This window comes from Humulus lupulus, chromosome 4, assembly GCF_963169125.1.
Source record: "Humulus lupulus chromosome 4, drHumLupu1.1, whole genome shotgun sequence".
Taxonomy (NCBI): Eukaryota; Viridiplantae; Streptophyta; class Magnoliopsida; order Rosales; family Cannabaceae; genus Humulus; species Humulus lupulus.
The window spans coordinates 151,023,241-151,038,681 of record NC_084796.1 but is presented as its reverse complement, the minus strand read 5'-3'; positions in this window follow the sequence as shown (position 1 = coordinate 151,038,681).

The following is a 15,441-nucleotide window of genomic DNA, read 5'->3' as shown; positions in this document are numbered from 1 at the left end:
AGACCCTAGCCCGAAGCTCCAGCCCAAGCTTTCATGAGTTGAAGCTTTAAAATTCGTCAAGAGATGGTGAAGAAAGACGGAACTGAGTGAGAGAGAAAGGGGTTAGCTATGTGTCCTGTTTTTTCTTCTTTCTTCCTTCTTTGTTTTTTTTAGCTTCTACTACTCTATAAACATTCCAATAAGTCCATAAAGGCAGACTAACCCTTATCTCTTTTTAATTCAAATGACCATTTTGCCCTCCCATTAAAACCTAATCCTTTAAGTCATTCTAAGTGCATTTGTGTCATTGCTCCCAATGCCCGCTAATTCCTTGAGGGTCCCTAATTATTACTGCTTAAATCCCGTCATCTAACTAATCATCAATTATTTTCCTCAATGTGGAATAGTCTCCAATATATTTCCTAAATACCCCAGGCTCCCCCGAGCCGGGTATAAATCCCCACCGTGACTTTTTTGCTAAATCGCTCACTAGAAACGCCTCGAATCACAAGCTGCAAATATATCCACGTAATAATGTGGTCTCAACAGTTTGTAACAAATAATCACATTTATGGCCTAACAGGCCAAAATTATAATTATGCCCTTACAAGCTAAACAGAGCCCACATGCTTATCTAATACTCATAAACATGCATTCCACATATCCATATAATCATAGTGTTGATGTGGTTCTTCGGCAACAGATAATTATATGAATAAGGAGATGGATTAGTGCTAAATGATGAACCGTAATATATGAATGATCTCAAAGGAAGATTATAACTCGAATACTTTTTTATGTGGTTCGAAGGTTAAAATCCTTCTAGTCCACTAGCCACTATTATTGATATATCTCTGATATTCCTTAAAGGGTGTTTCTTTACAAATTTGAAGCCAATCCTTTGCAACACCTAGGGTCTCCATATTTATAGGGAGAGGACACCTGGGCATTGGCAAAGGGGATCATCCCGTGACCTTCTTACCCATCATGTCACTTCTGTGACATTCATGATTAATTCCTAAAAACTGACAATGAAGTGTGGTCTAATCAATAGGTAAGGGGGATAAAAGGCTGCATGGCCCAAACCAGACGTGGGGTGCCTGAACACGCATGTTTATGCTGCGTGTCTGAGAATTCAGGAAAGGAGTAGACACATGATGTCTGATATGCACACATTTACATTGCGTGGTTGACTTTATAAAGGGTTGGAGGTGTCAGCTCTAGATCGTACCCCGAGCTTGATGTGGTCTCAGCTCGTGGTGTCCACGCTGCTAACCCGGTGCCTTCGAGTATTCTTACTAAACCACTGGCTACCTCGAGCAAAAGAGGTAGAGACTCGTAATAGCAGCTCCGGGTAGGTGGCTTCCACGTGGGTGATAGGATTATGTCCTTTTTCAGCTTGCTAATACCCCGTGGATATTTAGGGTGTACATTTGCCCCCCAAGCCCCTGCTCGTGGCATATGACGTCACTTGTGGCCACAGTGGGGGCTTTTAGGTTTCCCTATGGACTCTTCATGTCCCGCCCATTACGCTGGTATCGGATAAATGGAGCATCGTGGTTGGTGATGGTCCATCTTCCGAGAGTCGCATTAAATGGCCTAGCCTATCTTCGACCATCATTTCATCTTTCGAGTTGTGATCCTCGTATCCTACATCAAGATAATCGAACGACCCTCATTCTTTTTCATTTTATGTATATATAAGGTTGGCCACCTTTCGCATGAGCCACCTTTTTATTTGAAATTTTTTCTCATCTTCTTTCTTCTCTCTTCTCAGTCTCAAAACCCTTTCTTTCTTCCGGTCACTGTTCCAGACGTTCCTGAGTTTTAGACACGAGGGTTCTTTCATGACTCCGGTTCCAAATATTCCACCAGGATTCCAACCCCGACGCTCTTTTCAGCCTTTACGTAGCAAAAAACTTCTATAAGTCCTCTTTTTGTTGTATGCTTTAAATGTTTCCATTTTTCTTTGCTTTGGTGAACTTCCTTCTTAGCCGCATGCAGTAGGTTATTTTTCTTTGCTAGTATTTTGTGCATAGGTTTTTATCCTAGGGGTATCGACCGTAGGACAGAGAATGCTTAGGAACTTGACTCATAGGACAAAGTTCTAGGGTGATTTTTCTAGGTAAATTTTTTTATGCCTGTTTGGGACAACAAGTTTCTGAGGTGCAAAAACCGAGTAGCTTAGGAGACACGCTTCACAGGTTGTTTTTCCTTTCAAAACTTTCCCTCCATGGCAAACTTTATTCGGACCCTCCTGACACACGGATCCTGAGCAATCGGGGACCCGTTGGGAGCATAGGCGCGTGTCATAGAACCGCGTGGTCTCTCTCGCCGCGGGCTGAGATTACCTCAGCCCGTGTAAAGGAAACCATTCTTCGTACTAGATTCTTCCTTATGCTTAGGTCGCCTTTTCTAAACTTTCTTCATCTTTGTTCACTAGGCGACCAGATGGGACCTAGGAAGAATATGCCCAAGAAAAATGTTGCCAACTCGTCATCCCAGCAGGCCAGCAAAGGAAAAGAGGTGGCAACAGACTCCCTAATTCCCCAATTTGGTCCCACCGTGGAGAAGGAGGACGAGGTGGGACCTGACGCTTTCTTTGAGGCCGAGAGGATTGCCTCGAAGGTCACAACCTAGGGGAATGTCAATAAAATCATGCTCTCCTACAACATCGAGATAGGGAAGGGCGCTCTGGTCGTCCGTCCTCCCTTGGAGGGCAAGCGGCGCTGCGCACCGCTCGATGAGGAGTTCGCGGCCTGGAGCGACGAACACCTCAAGGCTGGGGCCTTTCTCCCCTTGGACCAGTACTTCGCAAACTTCTTAAATTTCATGAAGCTGGCCCCCTTTCAGCTCCCCCCTAACTCCTACCGTCTATTAGCGGGGTTAAAGTACTTGTTCCTGAAGCAGGAATGGGAGGTCCCCTCACCGGCGGACATCCTCTACTTCTTCTGCCTCAAACCCAGCCCGGAACAACTGGGGCGAGGTGACAGGTTCTACTACCTGACCCGTTTTCCCAATTCGGCCGCGGTCATCGAGCTGCCCAGCCACCCAAATGACTTCAAGGATCAATTCTTCATGTCAACGGGGTTTCGCAACTGCGAATACCATTACTTCAGTCGTCCTCGTAAGTTCCTTCTAACTTTAGCTCATAAGCTTGTCGCTGATTACTCTCTTTCCATTTGTTGCTGACTTGAAAACTATCATGCAACTATTTTCGCGAGGACGGCTAAGTCGGTGACCCTTGGGGGTCAGTACGAAACCTTGGCGGGGCCCCCCCTAAGTGAAAAAGACTATCGCCAGCTCGTGTCTGATGAGACGATGTTGGCATGTAAGTTAATTTCCTCGGACCATACTCTGGCTTTGAGGAGGCCGCAGACCATCCTCGCTGCTCGCGAGACGGTGCCCATCCTCGAGGAGGAGGCCGCAGATGAGGACGAGGTCCTCCTCATGCGCTGGAAGCGTGCTCTTGAGGTCGCCCAGGAGGTCAACGCGGAGCGGACCCAGTCCGAGGCAGTAGCAGGCCCCTTCGGCCAAGGTAACCCTTACTTATTTAGGGACTTAGACAGGACTGCCGCAGACCTACGACTTGCTGGGTTTAACCCCAACCAACTCATTCACCGCCACCAAAACGGCCCAGACCGCAACATCACTCTACTCCAGTGTGTTGACCAGCTCGTGTTGCATCATGACATGGGCCGCCCTCGGGGTACTGTAGTAGTAGATAATACCTTGTCCTTTAGGTCGACCTTCTTTGAAGAGTACGGGACCAACCTTAGGTCGTGGCCCTCCCTTCTGGAGGGTGTAGTAGCTCCGGGTCTTAGGCAGTATGTAGAGGAGTCCAGTCCTGAGGCGGATCCAGACCCAGAGCCTCCTCTCACTCGTGAAGTCATTATCTTAGACTCCCCCGTAGAAGCTCTGAGGCTAGAGGTCTTGACAATAGATTCCTCCTCTAGCTTGGAGGGTAGTACCCTTTTCGATACATACTTTAGCATTTTTTTTGTTTTGCAATCAAATATTTTTACATGCATATTAAAGATTTGTTGTCTTTGTTTCAGACGAGGAGATGTCGCAGCCTGGGGACAATGTTCTGCGATCTATGTTCCAGGGGGGAAATCCCTCCTCCGGGTCTTCCGGGCCCTTGGTGAAGAGGCTCCGGTTGGCCAAGAAAACCCCTGGGACTTCTTCCAAGTCTCCTGCCAAGGGGAAAAGTAAGGGTCCTGACACCATGGAGAAGTTGCCTCCACCCCCTCCTGCAGTGGAGAAGATGGCTCCACCTCCCCGCGACCTCCTGTTCCTGACCTCTTGTCCCTAATCGGGACAGGAGGTACCCACTGGGACCTTGCCAGCGCTGACCCCCGGCGTGCGCATCCCGATCAACCCTCATGCCTTGGAGAAAATCCCCGAGGTATTTAGGGGGATGGTCTATGAAACCGCGACCTACATGGTGGACCACTGCTACAACACCACCTCGAGGGACTTGCGGGAGGTCAAGACGAGGAGCCCCGAGAACGTGATGGAGTGTTCATTGGGGATGACCCTCACGGTAAGTTTGCTTTACCACAGGTTCTTTCTGTTTGTTTTTGTTTTTTCTTCTAAGGCACTTGCATCTTCTTGTCTTGACCTTACTGTTACTCCTCTTCAATGCATTTGGTGAGAACTTAGTCTCTGTTGGTGTTGTGATTGACATCTTATGCTTTTTAGGAAAAAACATCTGTTAATCAAATTGAACCAACTTCTAAGACTTAGGACCTGATTGTATCCAGGATATTAGTTTGAAATTAAATGTGAGAGACATTTAATTTAATTAATTAATGTTAAGTTTGGTGATTAAAACTTAATAAGAGTGAAAAAAAAATGTGTCAAAAGCCAATTTGGACTTTTCTTCTTATGAAGCCTTTATTAACCTTTAATAAAAAAAAAAATTAAAAAATAATGAAATGATCATATATGGCAAAGGGTGGCCGGCCATGTGGTGTTTTAGAGTGGTGTGAACCCAATTTTATAAAGTTTAACTCCCATTTTAATTAAGAAGTCAAGTGGGCAAGTGGGTAGAAAAGCACTCAAGTGTTTTGTGATATTTTGAAGAGTTGTGTGAGCCATTCTAACCCCCAAATCCGACCACTCTCCCTCTCTCATTCACTCTCATCTGATTTTTTAAGACCATTCAAAGTGTTCTCTCAATATTCAACCTCAAGAACACCAAGGAAAACTTGGAGGCTAAGTCTTGGTCTAGGAAGTATTTTCCCTAAGGTAAACTTTCACTAATCTAGGTTTTTGTAAATTTTTAAGCATAGAGTTTCAAATAGCTAATTGACTATGTTGTTGGGGGAAGTTTGTTAGGGTTTTTGAAAGGTTTTGAAGGAGTCAAAGCTTATAGGAAGGTCCAAACCTTAAGCAAGAACACCAAAGAGGTAAAAAGTTTACTTTTGATGAGTTTGTTGTAGGGTTTTTAGTTTTAAGCATTATTTTGTATATCTAATGCTTAGATTTTCTTGTTGATGATGTAATAAGGTTATGGTAGTTGTTTAATAATTTTTATGATGCATGTGTATTGATTTTTGAAAATGGGAACCAAAACCCCCAAGGGTTTTGTAGGATACCCTAAAACAAAACATGTTTTAAGCTGTGACTTCCAAGGGGTCAAGCAGCCACTGTATATTGTTTTTGTAAAATTAAACTGTACTGTGATGTTGTTGAGATTGAGTACATAAAATTGAGCTTTTGAAACACTAAAAAATGTTTAGAAATGAGTAAGTTATGATATTTCAAAGTTTAGGTAAAAAACTGTTTTTTCGTATTCTTATTTTCGGAACCAAATTTGGACAGCCACTGTATAGGGCAAATGAACCCAGTTTTTTCTAAAATTTTGTGGACATATTGCTGGCATAACCTATTAGTCCACTGTAAAATTTTTTAAGAAAATATTAAACAGTTTGAAAGTTATTAACTGTCAAAGTTTGGAAAAAAATAAGGACTTGAAAATAAGGTCATTTTTACCTCATTGTTGGAAAATGATTTCACCAATCAAAAATACTCATTTAGACCTAAGATTTTACAAAGACCTAAATGGCATAACAAAAATGGAATTGGGAAATTTTGGTAACAATTGGGTAAGTAAATTTCAAGTTATGAACTAACGAAGTATGTAGTTAAAAATGTGAAAAATAGGTTTTTCACACTTAGTGTAAAAATGAGATTTTGGAACATAAGGTAAAAAGTAAAATTTTGCTTATTTCAAGATATAAAATGGTAAGTCTTGAAATCATATTTTCACTAAAATTTACCCTTTGAGTTTAAATGAATTATTTTTATTAAAGAGTTTTTATTCTTTCTAAAAATAAGAGATTTAATTTATTAATAGTTAATAAATTAAAAGAGGGTTTAAAACCCTATATTTTGATAAAATAATTAAATAAATTATTTTCCTAGTAAGTAAAATTGATTAATTGCTTTTGGAAAATTAATTAGTCAAGATGAGAAATTTATAACGGTTTTCCTAATTAAGACAAAGTAGGCAATTTTCTTAAATCGGTTTTTAGATATTAAAAACCTTAAGAAAACAAAAAGGAAAATTTAAAGAGTTTATTTTCTTTAAAAATAATTAAGGAATTTATTTGTATTTTCTGGATATAATACCGGCTAAAATCTTACATATTTTAACCGACTAGTCGAAAGTGCGGGTTAATAGCGATACCTTGAAAGAGTAAGATTTTTAGCGGGTTGTGGGGAAATACCATTGTGATACCCGAGCCTAGGTATCGAGACCTTAGGATAGGTCTCCCCAAGACTTAGGGTTTAGTCTCGAATATTTTGTATAACTTTCCTTAATAAGTTTAAAACCAAATAAGGATTGTAAATCCTTACAAATGACTTTTATTAAAATGACCAAACTGCCCAAAATAATAATAATGAATTATGAGTGCCATAATTAATCCGAGTATACTGTATGGATAACTACAGTATTGGCTAAGCGTAACTGGACTGAACGTTAGAGGGTGAAAACTTGCTGAGCGCTAAGGACTCCAAGTAAGTCAACTTATATTGTATGGCTGCAACATGAAATGATTATTGTCTTGTATGTTAGTATAGGGATACATGCATATATATAGGCTGTCATAGAAAGTTGCTTAGAGACGTTAGTCTAGTGAGTGCTGATTTAGAAAATATGAACGGTAGAAGTCCGTCATATCCTAGATGGTTGATCCCCGTCACACTGCTTGATTTTATTTATGTCCGGTTCATTACCGCGACGAGTGGCCATGAGATGAGGATAAGCTGGTTAAACCTAGGGGCGCCAAGATAAATGGGACCTAGGGGCCCTCATGCTTACTTAATCATTGGACGGTTAGAATCCGAGCAAGTGCTCTGATAAGTTATTCCCGGATAGCAGCCGTGAATATTGGCCATTCCGTGAGAGTGCCTAGAGATACTAGGGGTTGCCAAGATTGAGTGAGGTTGAACACCCTAGGGGCAGCTGCTCACCAGCACCACTGATTAACATAGAAGTCTCCGTAAAACCGTGTAAATTGGATTACACTCTGGGATAAGTCGCGATGCCCTAGGTAACACGATAGTTACCATTGTTGAGGATATTTATTGGCTAGATCTTAGTGTGGAGACTCGGTTCTCTTTTACAGATTAGCAATTATGTTGGAGGGCGCGTTACGCATGAATTGTTGGAAATTGTCGAGCGTTGGTCTCGAATTATGTTGTGATATAATATATCTGCTTGCTCTGGGATTTTCTGAGTGCAGGGATATAATTGTTGATAAGATATAGTTGTGATATAATATATCTGCTTGTTCTGGGATTTTCTGAGTGCAGGGATATAATTGTTGGTAAGAATTAGTTGCGATATAATATATCTGCTTGTTCTGGGATTTTCTGAGTGCAGGATTTTTATCTAGATGTGAATTAATTTATCCTTGGTTATCAGGCATGACCATAAGTTTGCCAGGACGCTTTAGCGTTCTTGAAATTGATTGTGTAGGGTCCGGATGGGTCCGGATCCCTATTTCTCTATCTGCTTTGTTTGGAAGTTGATCTTACTAAGCGTTTTCGCTTACCTAGTTGTTTCATGTTGTAGGTAAGAACAAGCGCAAGGCAGAGCAGTGAGTGCTGGAGTCTTCCTTGCAAATGTACATGTGGACCGACCTTTTGGGAAGCCTTTTTATTTTTGGAAATGTTGTGTAATTTTCCTAAACTAGGCTCACTCTAATCTTTATAAAACATGTTTGTAATTAAATGTTAAGTATGGCCATACGACTTTTTAAAAAGTTTTTTTTCTATGGGTTTTTGAGACATTTTTGTTAAATGAAAACATTTATATTTCCGCAATATCGAGTCTTGAAAAATCCGGGTCGTTACAGTTGTTTCACTAAAAGTCACAACGTGGTTAAATACCCGGCTCGGGAGGAGCCAAGGGGTATTTTGGGAATATTACAATTTGAGTATAGGTACTATTGAGAAATTTTTAGTGGCACTTTGGTGACTTGGGTAACTATAGGTAACTCTTGAGGATAGTTTTCTTAAGTGGGAAAGTGGTATTCTTGCAAGAGGTTAAGGAAAAGTCTAGGATGCCCTTGAGGATTAGCTAGAATCTAAGTTAGAAAGGAGGGCAATTGTGTCATTTGGCTTAGGTGATAGATAAGCTTTTGCTGAGGGAAAAGTGTAGAACATACTCTCATTTTTGCTTAAGCAAGAGTTGTGCTTTGGGAGCTCTAGAGAGAACTAGAAACCAGGAAAGAAGGAGGGGAAATCTCTGGAGTATTGTGGGATCAAGAGAGGAATAAAGCCAAGGAAAAACTAGAGGATTGTTTTGCATATTGAGGTAAGGAAATCTGAGTAATTATTGTATAGAATTCAGCTAAGAATGTTATGGTTTGAGAGTTGAATTGTGTGTTGTCTTGTGGATTATTGGAGTGACGTTCAGACTGGGATTAGTATAATTGAGCTTCGAATTGGATAGGGAAAGCAGCTCAAGGTCGAATCTCTATTTGAGTTGAGAGATTCATGCATTTATGAAGTTATGCTCTGTTATTGTTTGAGTTTTATGAGGCTGTTAAACCATTTGGTGAATTATGGGTTTAATGTGTATTTAAGCTAGTTGTTGTTGTTTCTTGGTTACCATACTGTCTATTTGGGATTTTAAGTTGATTTGGGACTTGGGAGTATCTTGGGGTTGATTTGGAAGAGTTCTGGCTCGGGAAAATGTTGGGGAAAAACCCAGTTTTCTGGGTTTGCGTATGAGCGTCGCAGCCCTGTTCTTCCGTGCCGCGATGCTAGGTTGAATCTGGAGAAGGGCATCATTCTGGGTGATGCGGCCCCTAAAGGCGTGTACCGCGGTGCTAGGCCAATTTTTGGGGAAGGGAAAAATGTGTGTTTAGGGTTTTGGCTTAGGGGGCTCGGTGGACGCTTCTGCTACCTGGTGGAGGGAAACGTGGGGTCCCGAGAGCTCGGGATTGGTTTCAAGAGATCATTATGAATTGATAAGTAATGAGAGTGCTATGAATGTGTTGTGACTAGGTTTTCAGCGAGGCTCGGGTTAGAGGACCGTTCTCGAGATTTTGGTGCTCAAGAAGCTCGGGACAAAGGTAAGAAAACTGATGTACTCATATAGCAGGGTGAGGCCCTAGTTCTGTTGCAGGGCACGACCCTATATAATTATGTGTAGGGCATTGCCCATTGATTATGTTAATATGTGTTTAACTGTTTGATTATTCATGTTATGTATGGATATATGCGAATCAACAGCATAGGCCGGGAATGGTGAAGGCCAAGAACGGCAAGGGCTGGGAACGTCGAGGGCCGTGAATGGCAAGGGGGCTGGGAGCAGCGTTTAGCATGCAGAGTGCGATTTGCTAGGGTAAGACCCTAAAGGATAGCTGGGATATCCTTACGGTGTACACCGTGAACCCAGGGCCCGGTAAAGCGCCTGGGACTGCAAGACCGTATGTGTTTTCTTGACATCCCGAGCAATCATGACATTCAACCCCCGTACAAAACAATCTCTCCTTGCCATATGAGGAGGCACCAATCTGGCGCAAATTTATATAATATGTCCAACTTATGAGTGTACTCTATTACGGTCATTCTATTGTACGTTAAATTATTGAATTCATCTGCCTTTGCAGCTCGAACTCCAATACCATAATACTTCATATTGAAAACACCCTCGAACTCATCCCAAGTCATATTGACCACATCTCACCTCTTAGACAAAGCTTCCCACCAGATGCGGGAATAATCTATTAACATATAACTGGCACAAGCTACCCTCTCATTAACTTCTACCCTCATAAAATCCAGAATAGAAGTTATCATGTTCATCCACTCCTCTGTCCACAGTGGGTCCGAACCGCCCTCAATGTTGGGAGGATGTTGCTTCTCTGAACCTCTCATACAGAGGCTCCCATCTATTCTCCATTACATTGTAACATCTCAGAATTTTACTTAGCTAGATAGCAGTAGTAGTAGTAGGTTGTAGTATTTTAGTTTTCATGATTATTGGTTCAAGTCGGGATTTAGTTGGAAACTCATAGAAATAGTTATGGATTTTTTAAGTTGAACCTATAGTTTAGAAATATTAATTTTAACATAAGGTTTGATTAATATAGATGGTCCTAGAAATGATATTTATTATAACCTATGGTTTAGATAAAATAATTAAGAACGTGACACTTGGCACATGCATGTTTATTAAGGATTTAAGGATTTTAGATGGATAAATTATTAAATGATAGATCTAGTAGGTCTAGAACTTTCCAGCAACTGTTAGGATCACGTTTTATTCAGTCAAAGTTGTTTTAACAAACTTAATATGTGCTGAAAGTGTGCAAAAATTTGTTGATAATATTAGTGTATGTCGATATATTGCAGCTATAGGGCTCGATATATCCCCTATGAGTTAAGGAAAACACGTCCACTTCGCACGAACGAAACCACAGAGGCTCGGGATATAGGGGCAGGCGATATATTGCCTATGGGGGGCGATACATCGACTCCCTTTGGTATATTTGAAATTTCCTTGGAATCCGATGATTCTTGTCTAGGCACCCTCCTTGATTCTTGTCTACTGAGCTAACATAAAACGTAACAAACTAAGCACGGATACTGCTTGCATTGGATGTGGAAGTCTCACTGGAAATACTTCTTGAGGTGCTCCGCATTCCATGCCCGAGGCACGACGGTGTCGTCCATGCACGCCAGCTTATAGGTGTTTGGTGGTATGCACTGAGTGACCTGGTAGGGTCCTTCCCAGTTCGCTCCCAGTACCCCCACCCCCAGGTCTCGCGTGTTGGGGAGTACTTTCCTCAATACTAAGTCTCCTAGTCTGAAATTTCTCTCCCGTACCCTTGAATTGTAATACCTCAATGCCCGCTACTAATACATAACCAGCCTTAATTGTGCCCTTTATCTCTTGGCTTCCAGTAGGTCCAAGTTCTCGACCAACGCTGTGGTGTTAGCTTGGTCATCGTATGTTTGCGTGCAGAAGGAGTTAACCTTCATTTCTACTGGAAGGACAGCCTCGCAGCCGTAGGCCAAGGCGAAAGGTGTTTCCCCAGTGGTGGAACGGGGGGTGGTCCTGTAGGCCAAGAACACATTTGGGAGTTCTTCGACCCAGGCCCATTTCAACTTTTCCAACTTAGTTTTCAAGTTCCTTTTCAGGATCTTGTTGATGGCCTCTACTTGCCGATTGGCTTGGGGGTGTACTACTGCAGAGAAACTCCTCCTGATTCCTTTTGCCTTGAAGTAGTCCTCGAACACTCCTCCTTCAAATTGCGTTCCATTGTCGGAGATGATCTTGTAAGGTACTCTGAATCTACAAACAATATATTTGTTGACGAAGGTGGTGATTTGCTTAGTCGTTATATTGACTAAAGGCTCCGCTTCCACCCACTTAGTGAAATAGTCAACTGCTACCACCGCATACTTAGTTCCTCCTCTTCCAGTTGGCAGTGCCCCTATCAAGTCAATCCCCCACACAACAAAGGGCCACGGACTGTCGCAGGTAAGTCGCATATCTCTGGCACTTGTCACATTTTCTCGCGAAGTCAATCGCGTCCTTCTCCATGGTAGGCCAATAATACCCCTGGCGAACGACCTTTTTTGCGGTGGACTGCCCCCCAGCATGGTTCCAACATTCCCCTTCGTGTATCTCTTTTAAAAATTTTGACGCTTCTCCCTTATCAATGCACTGTAGGAGTGGGGTAGAGAAGCCTCTCTTATACAAGATCCCGTCTACTAGGGTGTACTGGGCGGCTCTATAAGCCAGTCTGCGGGCCTCCTTCTTGTCCAAGGGCGAGGTCCCGTCATTCAAGTACCTCCTAATGGGGGCAAACCATGGCTCCTCGAAGCTCTTGACCGTGTTGATCCTCTCTTCGGCTATGCTTGGCTTAGGGAGATATTCGACTTGCATAGACTCATGCGTATCTTCGTATCGCGTGAAGGCAAGTTTCGCGAGTGCATCTACGTTCGCGTTCTGCTCCCTAGGGATCTGTTCTATCGTGTATTTTTCGAACTGGTCCAAATACTCCTTCACCTTGGAGAGGTATCCAGCAATTTTTGGACCTCTAGCTTGATATTTTCCCTTCACCTGAAACACCACCAGCTGTGACTCACTAAAGACATGAAAGTGGGATACCTTTAATTCCTTAGCAAGCCGTAGGCCGGCCAACAGCGCCTCATATTTTGCCTCGTTATTGGAAGCCTTGAATCCAAATCTCAAGGCACAATACATCTTCTGCCCTTCAGGTCCCATCATCACTATGCCAGCACCGGCTCCCCCTTCGTTAGACGCCTCATTCTTCAGGGTGCCTCTCCTCTTCAAGGCTTAGCCCATCTTCTCCAGCGCTGGGCGATACAAGATGTCCACAGAGCTTCCGTTATCCACCAAGACCCGATGCACCCTCATGTTAGCAAGCTGGAATGTCAACACTAGGGGGTCATTGTGGGGGAAGTGTACACCTCGAGCGTCCTCTTTGGTGAAAATTATTGAGTCATTTTCACCCTTGAAACTCTTCGGGGGGCACTGTTCCAAACTCAGGACGCACGATGGTGGACTTCGCTTGGCCTCCCTGGCATATCTATCTCATCCCTTCCTTGATTCGTCCCCGAATCCTGGTCCTCCAAAGATGGTCCTGACCTCTCCTTGCACTTCTGGGGCTACTTCTCGTGCCCGCGGCGAGGATGCTCTTTCTTCTGGCCTATGGTTCTCCTTGAGCACATATCTGCCCAAATGCCCCCTGTGGATGAGCTCCTCAATCTCCACCTTCAAATTATTGCATTCCGCAGTTGTGTGGCCTATATCTTTGTGATACTGGCAATACATGCTGGGGTCTCTTTTAGACCGGTCTTTTTTCATTGGCGGGGGCCTTCTGAAAGGGACCTGATTTTCGTTCGTAATGGAAATATGCTCTCTCACATGAGTGAGGAAATTATAATAGGTGTAGGGGCCTTATCTGCGCTCGTCAGAGTGCTGATGCTTCCGGGATCGATCATCCCTTGCCCCCTCATAGAGCCTCTTTTTCTTGGCATTGCCTTGGTTCTCCCAGATTGAGGGCCTCTTTTTCAGAGTGTTGACGCTTCCAGGGTCTTTTCCGACCATGAGGCTCTCGTGAACATCTTCCACGCAAATATACTTTTGCGCCCGCTCGTAGAAATCATCCAAGTCTGTGACCTCCCTCTTGAGCATGTTATCCCATAATTTGCTTCCTGGGCGCACTCCAGCTATGATGGCCATTTTTAGCTCTCGGCGGGTCAGGCTCCCCAGTTTAGCTGCCTCCATATTGAACCTGTGAATGTAGCTCTTTAGACTCCCATTTTCTCCCTACTTCACATTGGCGAGGCTGGTGCCTGGCATCGTGTAGTCCCGCACGGCGTGGTGCTGTTGGAGGAATTCATCGGAAAACTGTTGCCCGGATCTGATGGACCCCGGTAGAAGTCTTTTGAACCATTTGTACGAAGGTCCTTTCAATGTGACAGCGAAGCAGTGACATCTGGCCCCGCGACTAATTCCCCTCAGTTTCATTAGATCATTAAATGCGTCCAGATGGTATTTTGGATCTGTGCTTCCTTCGTAGGGGGTCATATGGGGCTCCTTAAAGTTCGCTGGGAGCCGGATGGCTTGGATCTCCCTGATGAAAGGTGACTCATGATCGAATTCTTCCTCAAAATCTTGACCTCCGGAGGCAATGATGATTTTGTTTCATAGGCTCCTCTTTTCTGTGTCCAGGTCCTGCCTCCTTTTACTTAGGGAGTCTCTCAAAGAGAACGAGTTAAGATCCCCTTTTCCTTTGCCTTCTCGGGGCGCCATAGGGGGTGTGGTCCTTTTACCCGCCCTCTTTTTGCTGAGCTCCTCTCATAAATCTGAGGGTGCTCTCTTTGAGGTGACCTCGTCATCATTGCGAGGGGCAGCATTGGTCTTCGGCTCTGGCTTCTGGGGCTGTTTCGGTGGTCCAGGATGTTCACGCTGCTTCATTCGGGGGGTGTTACTAGTGGAGAGTCGCGTCTTGCCGTCATCTACTGGGATAGTGGTTTCTACCCCCCTTTGGTCTCTCTCTTTGCGCTTAGGGAGTGTCACGTTTGATCTCCCTTGCAACAACCCATTTAGCACCTCTTGCATGTTTTCCAAGGAGGTTTCTAGCCTCTGATTCTTGTGGTGAAGTTCTCGCATCTCGTCTTCCTAGAATTGAGAATTCGAGCTTGAACTAACGGAGTGGACCCGAGGGTGCTTGTCAGCCCGGCGCTTCGATGGGCCTGGATCCTGCCGACCAGGGTTTGGCACCTACGGCGGCTTTGGAGGCAGGAACTCATTAGCGCCCCTTGCTGGGGCAGTCGCCGGCCTTGGGCGATCCTCCTTAGGTGGGACTGCCGGGGACGAGGCCTCCCTTTCTTCTCTGGGCACCTCAGGCTCCGTTGGGGCCTCCATGTTTGCAGGTGGAGGAGGATCCCTCATGGAGGCTTTTAGCTGATCTTCGTCAAGGTGGACTTCCACCTCGTGTGGCTCTCTCAACCGTTTCGAACGTCGCAACATTTTTTTCTTATCGGAATCAACAGAAGAATAGTGACTTGCAATCTATCCTTTCCACAGACGACGCCAAACAGTTGACGGTGAGAATTCGTCAACCTAGTTAAGTTAGAAAAATAGAAACGTAGATATTATCAAACGAAAAACTTTAAAGATCTAATTAGAAACTCAAAGAACACTTGCTGAAGAAAAATGGTGAACTTAATTTGTATTTCTTATGGTGTAGTGCTACAGTGTTTTTTCCAACCCCCCTCCAAGTGAAGTGGGATTGCTTTTATAGCGAGCTCTAATGGCCCCTGATACATGGTGGTCAAGGGGACCAAATGGTACATGAGTACACTAGCAGGGGAGTGGTTTCAGGGGTAGTGGTGTCGGCTCCAATACATGATCAGGGTTGGTGGGAGCACCTCCGCTTTAGTACTTGATTGTGC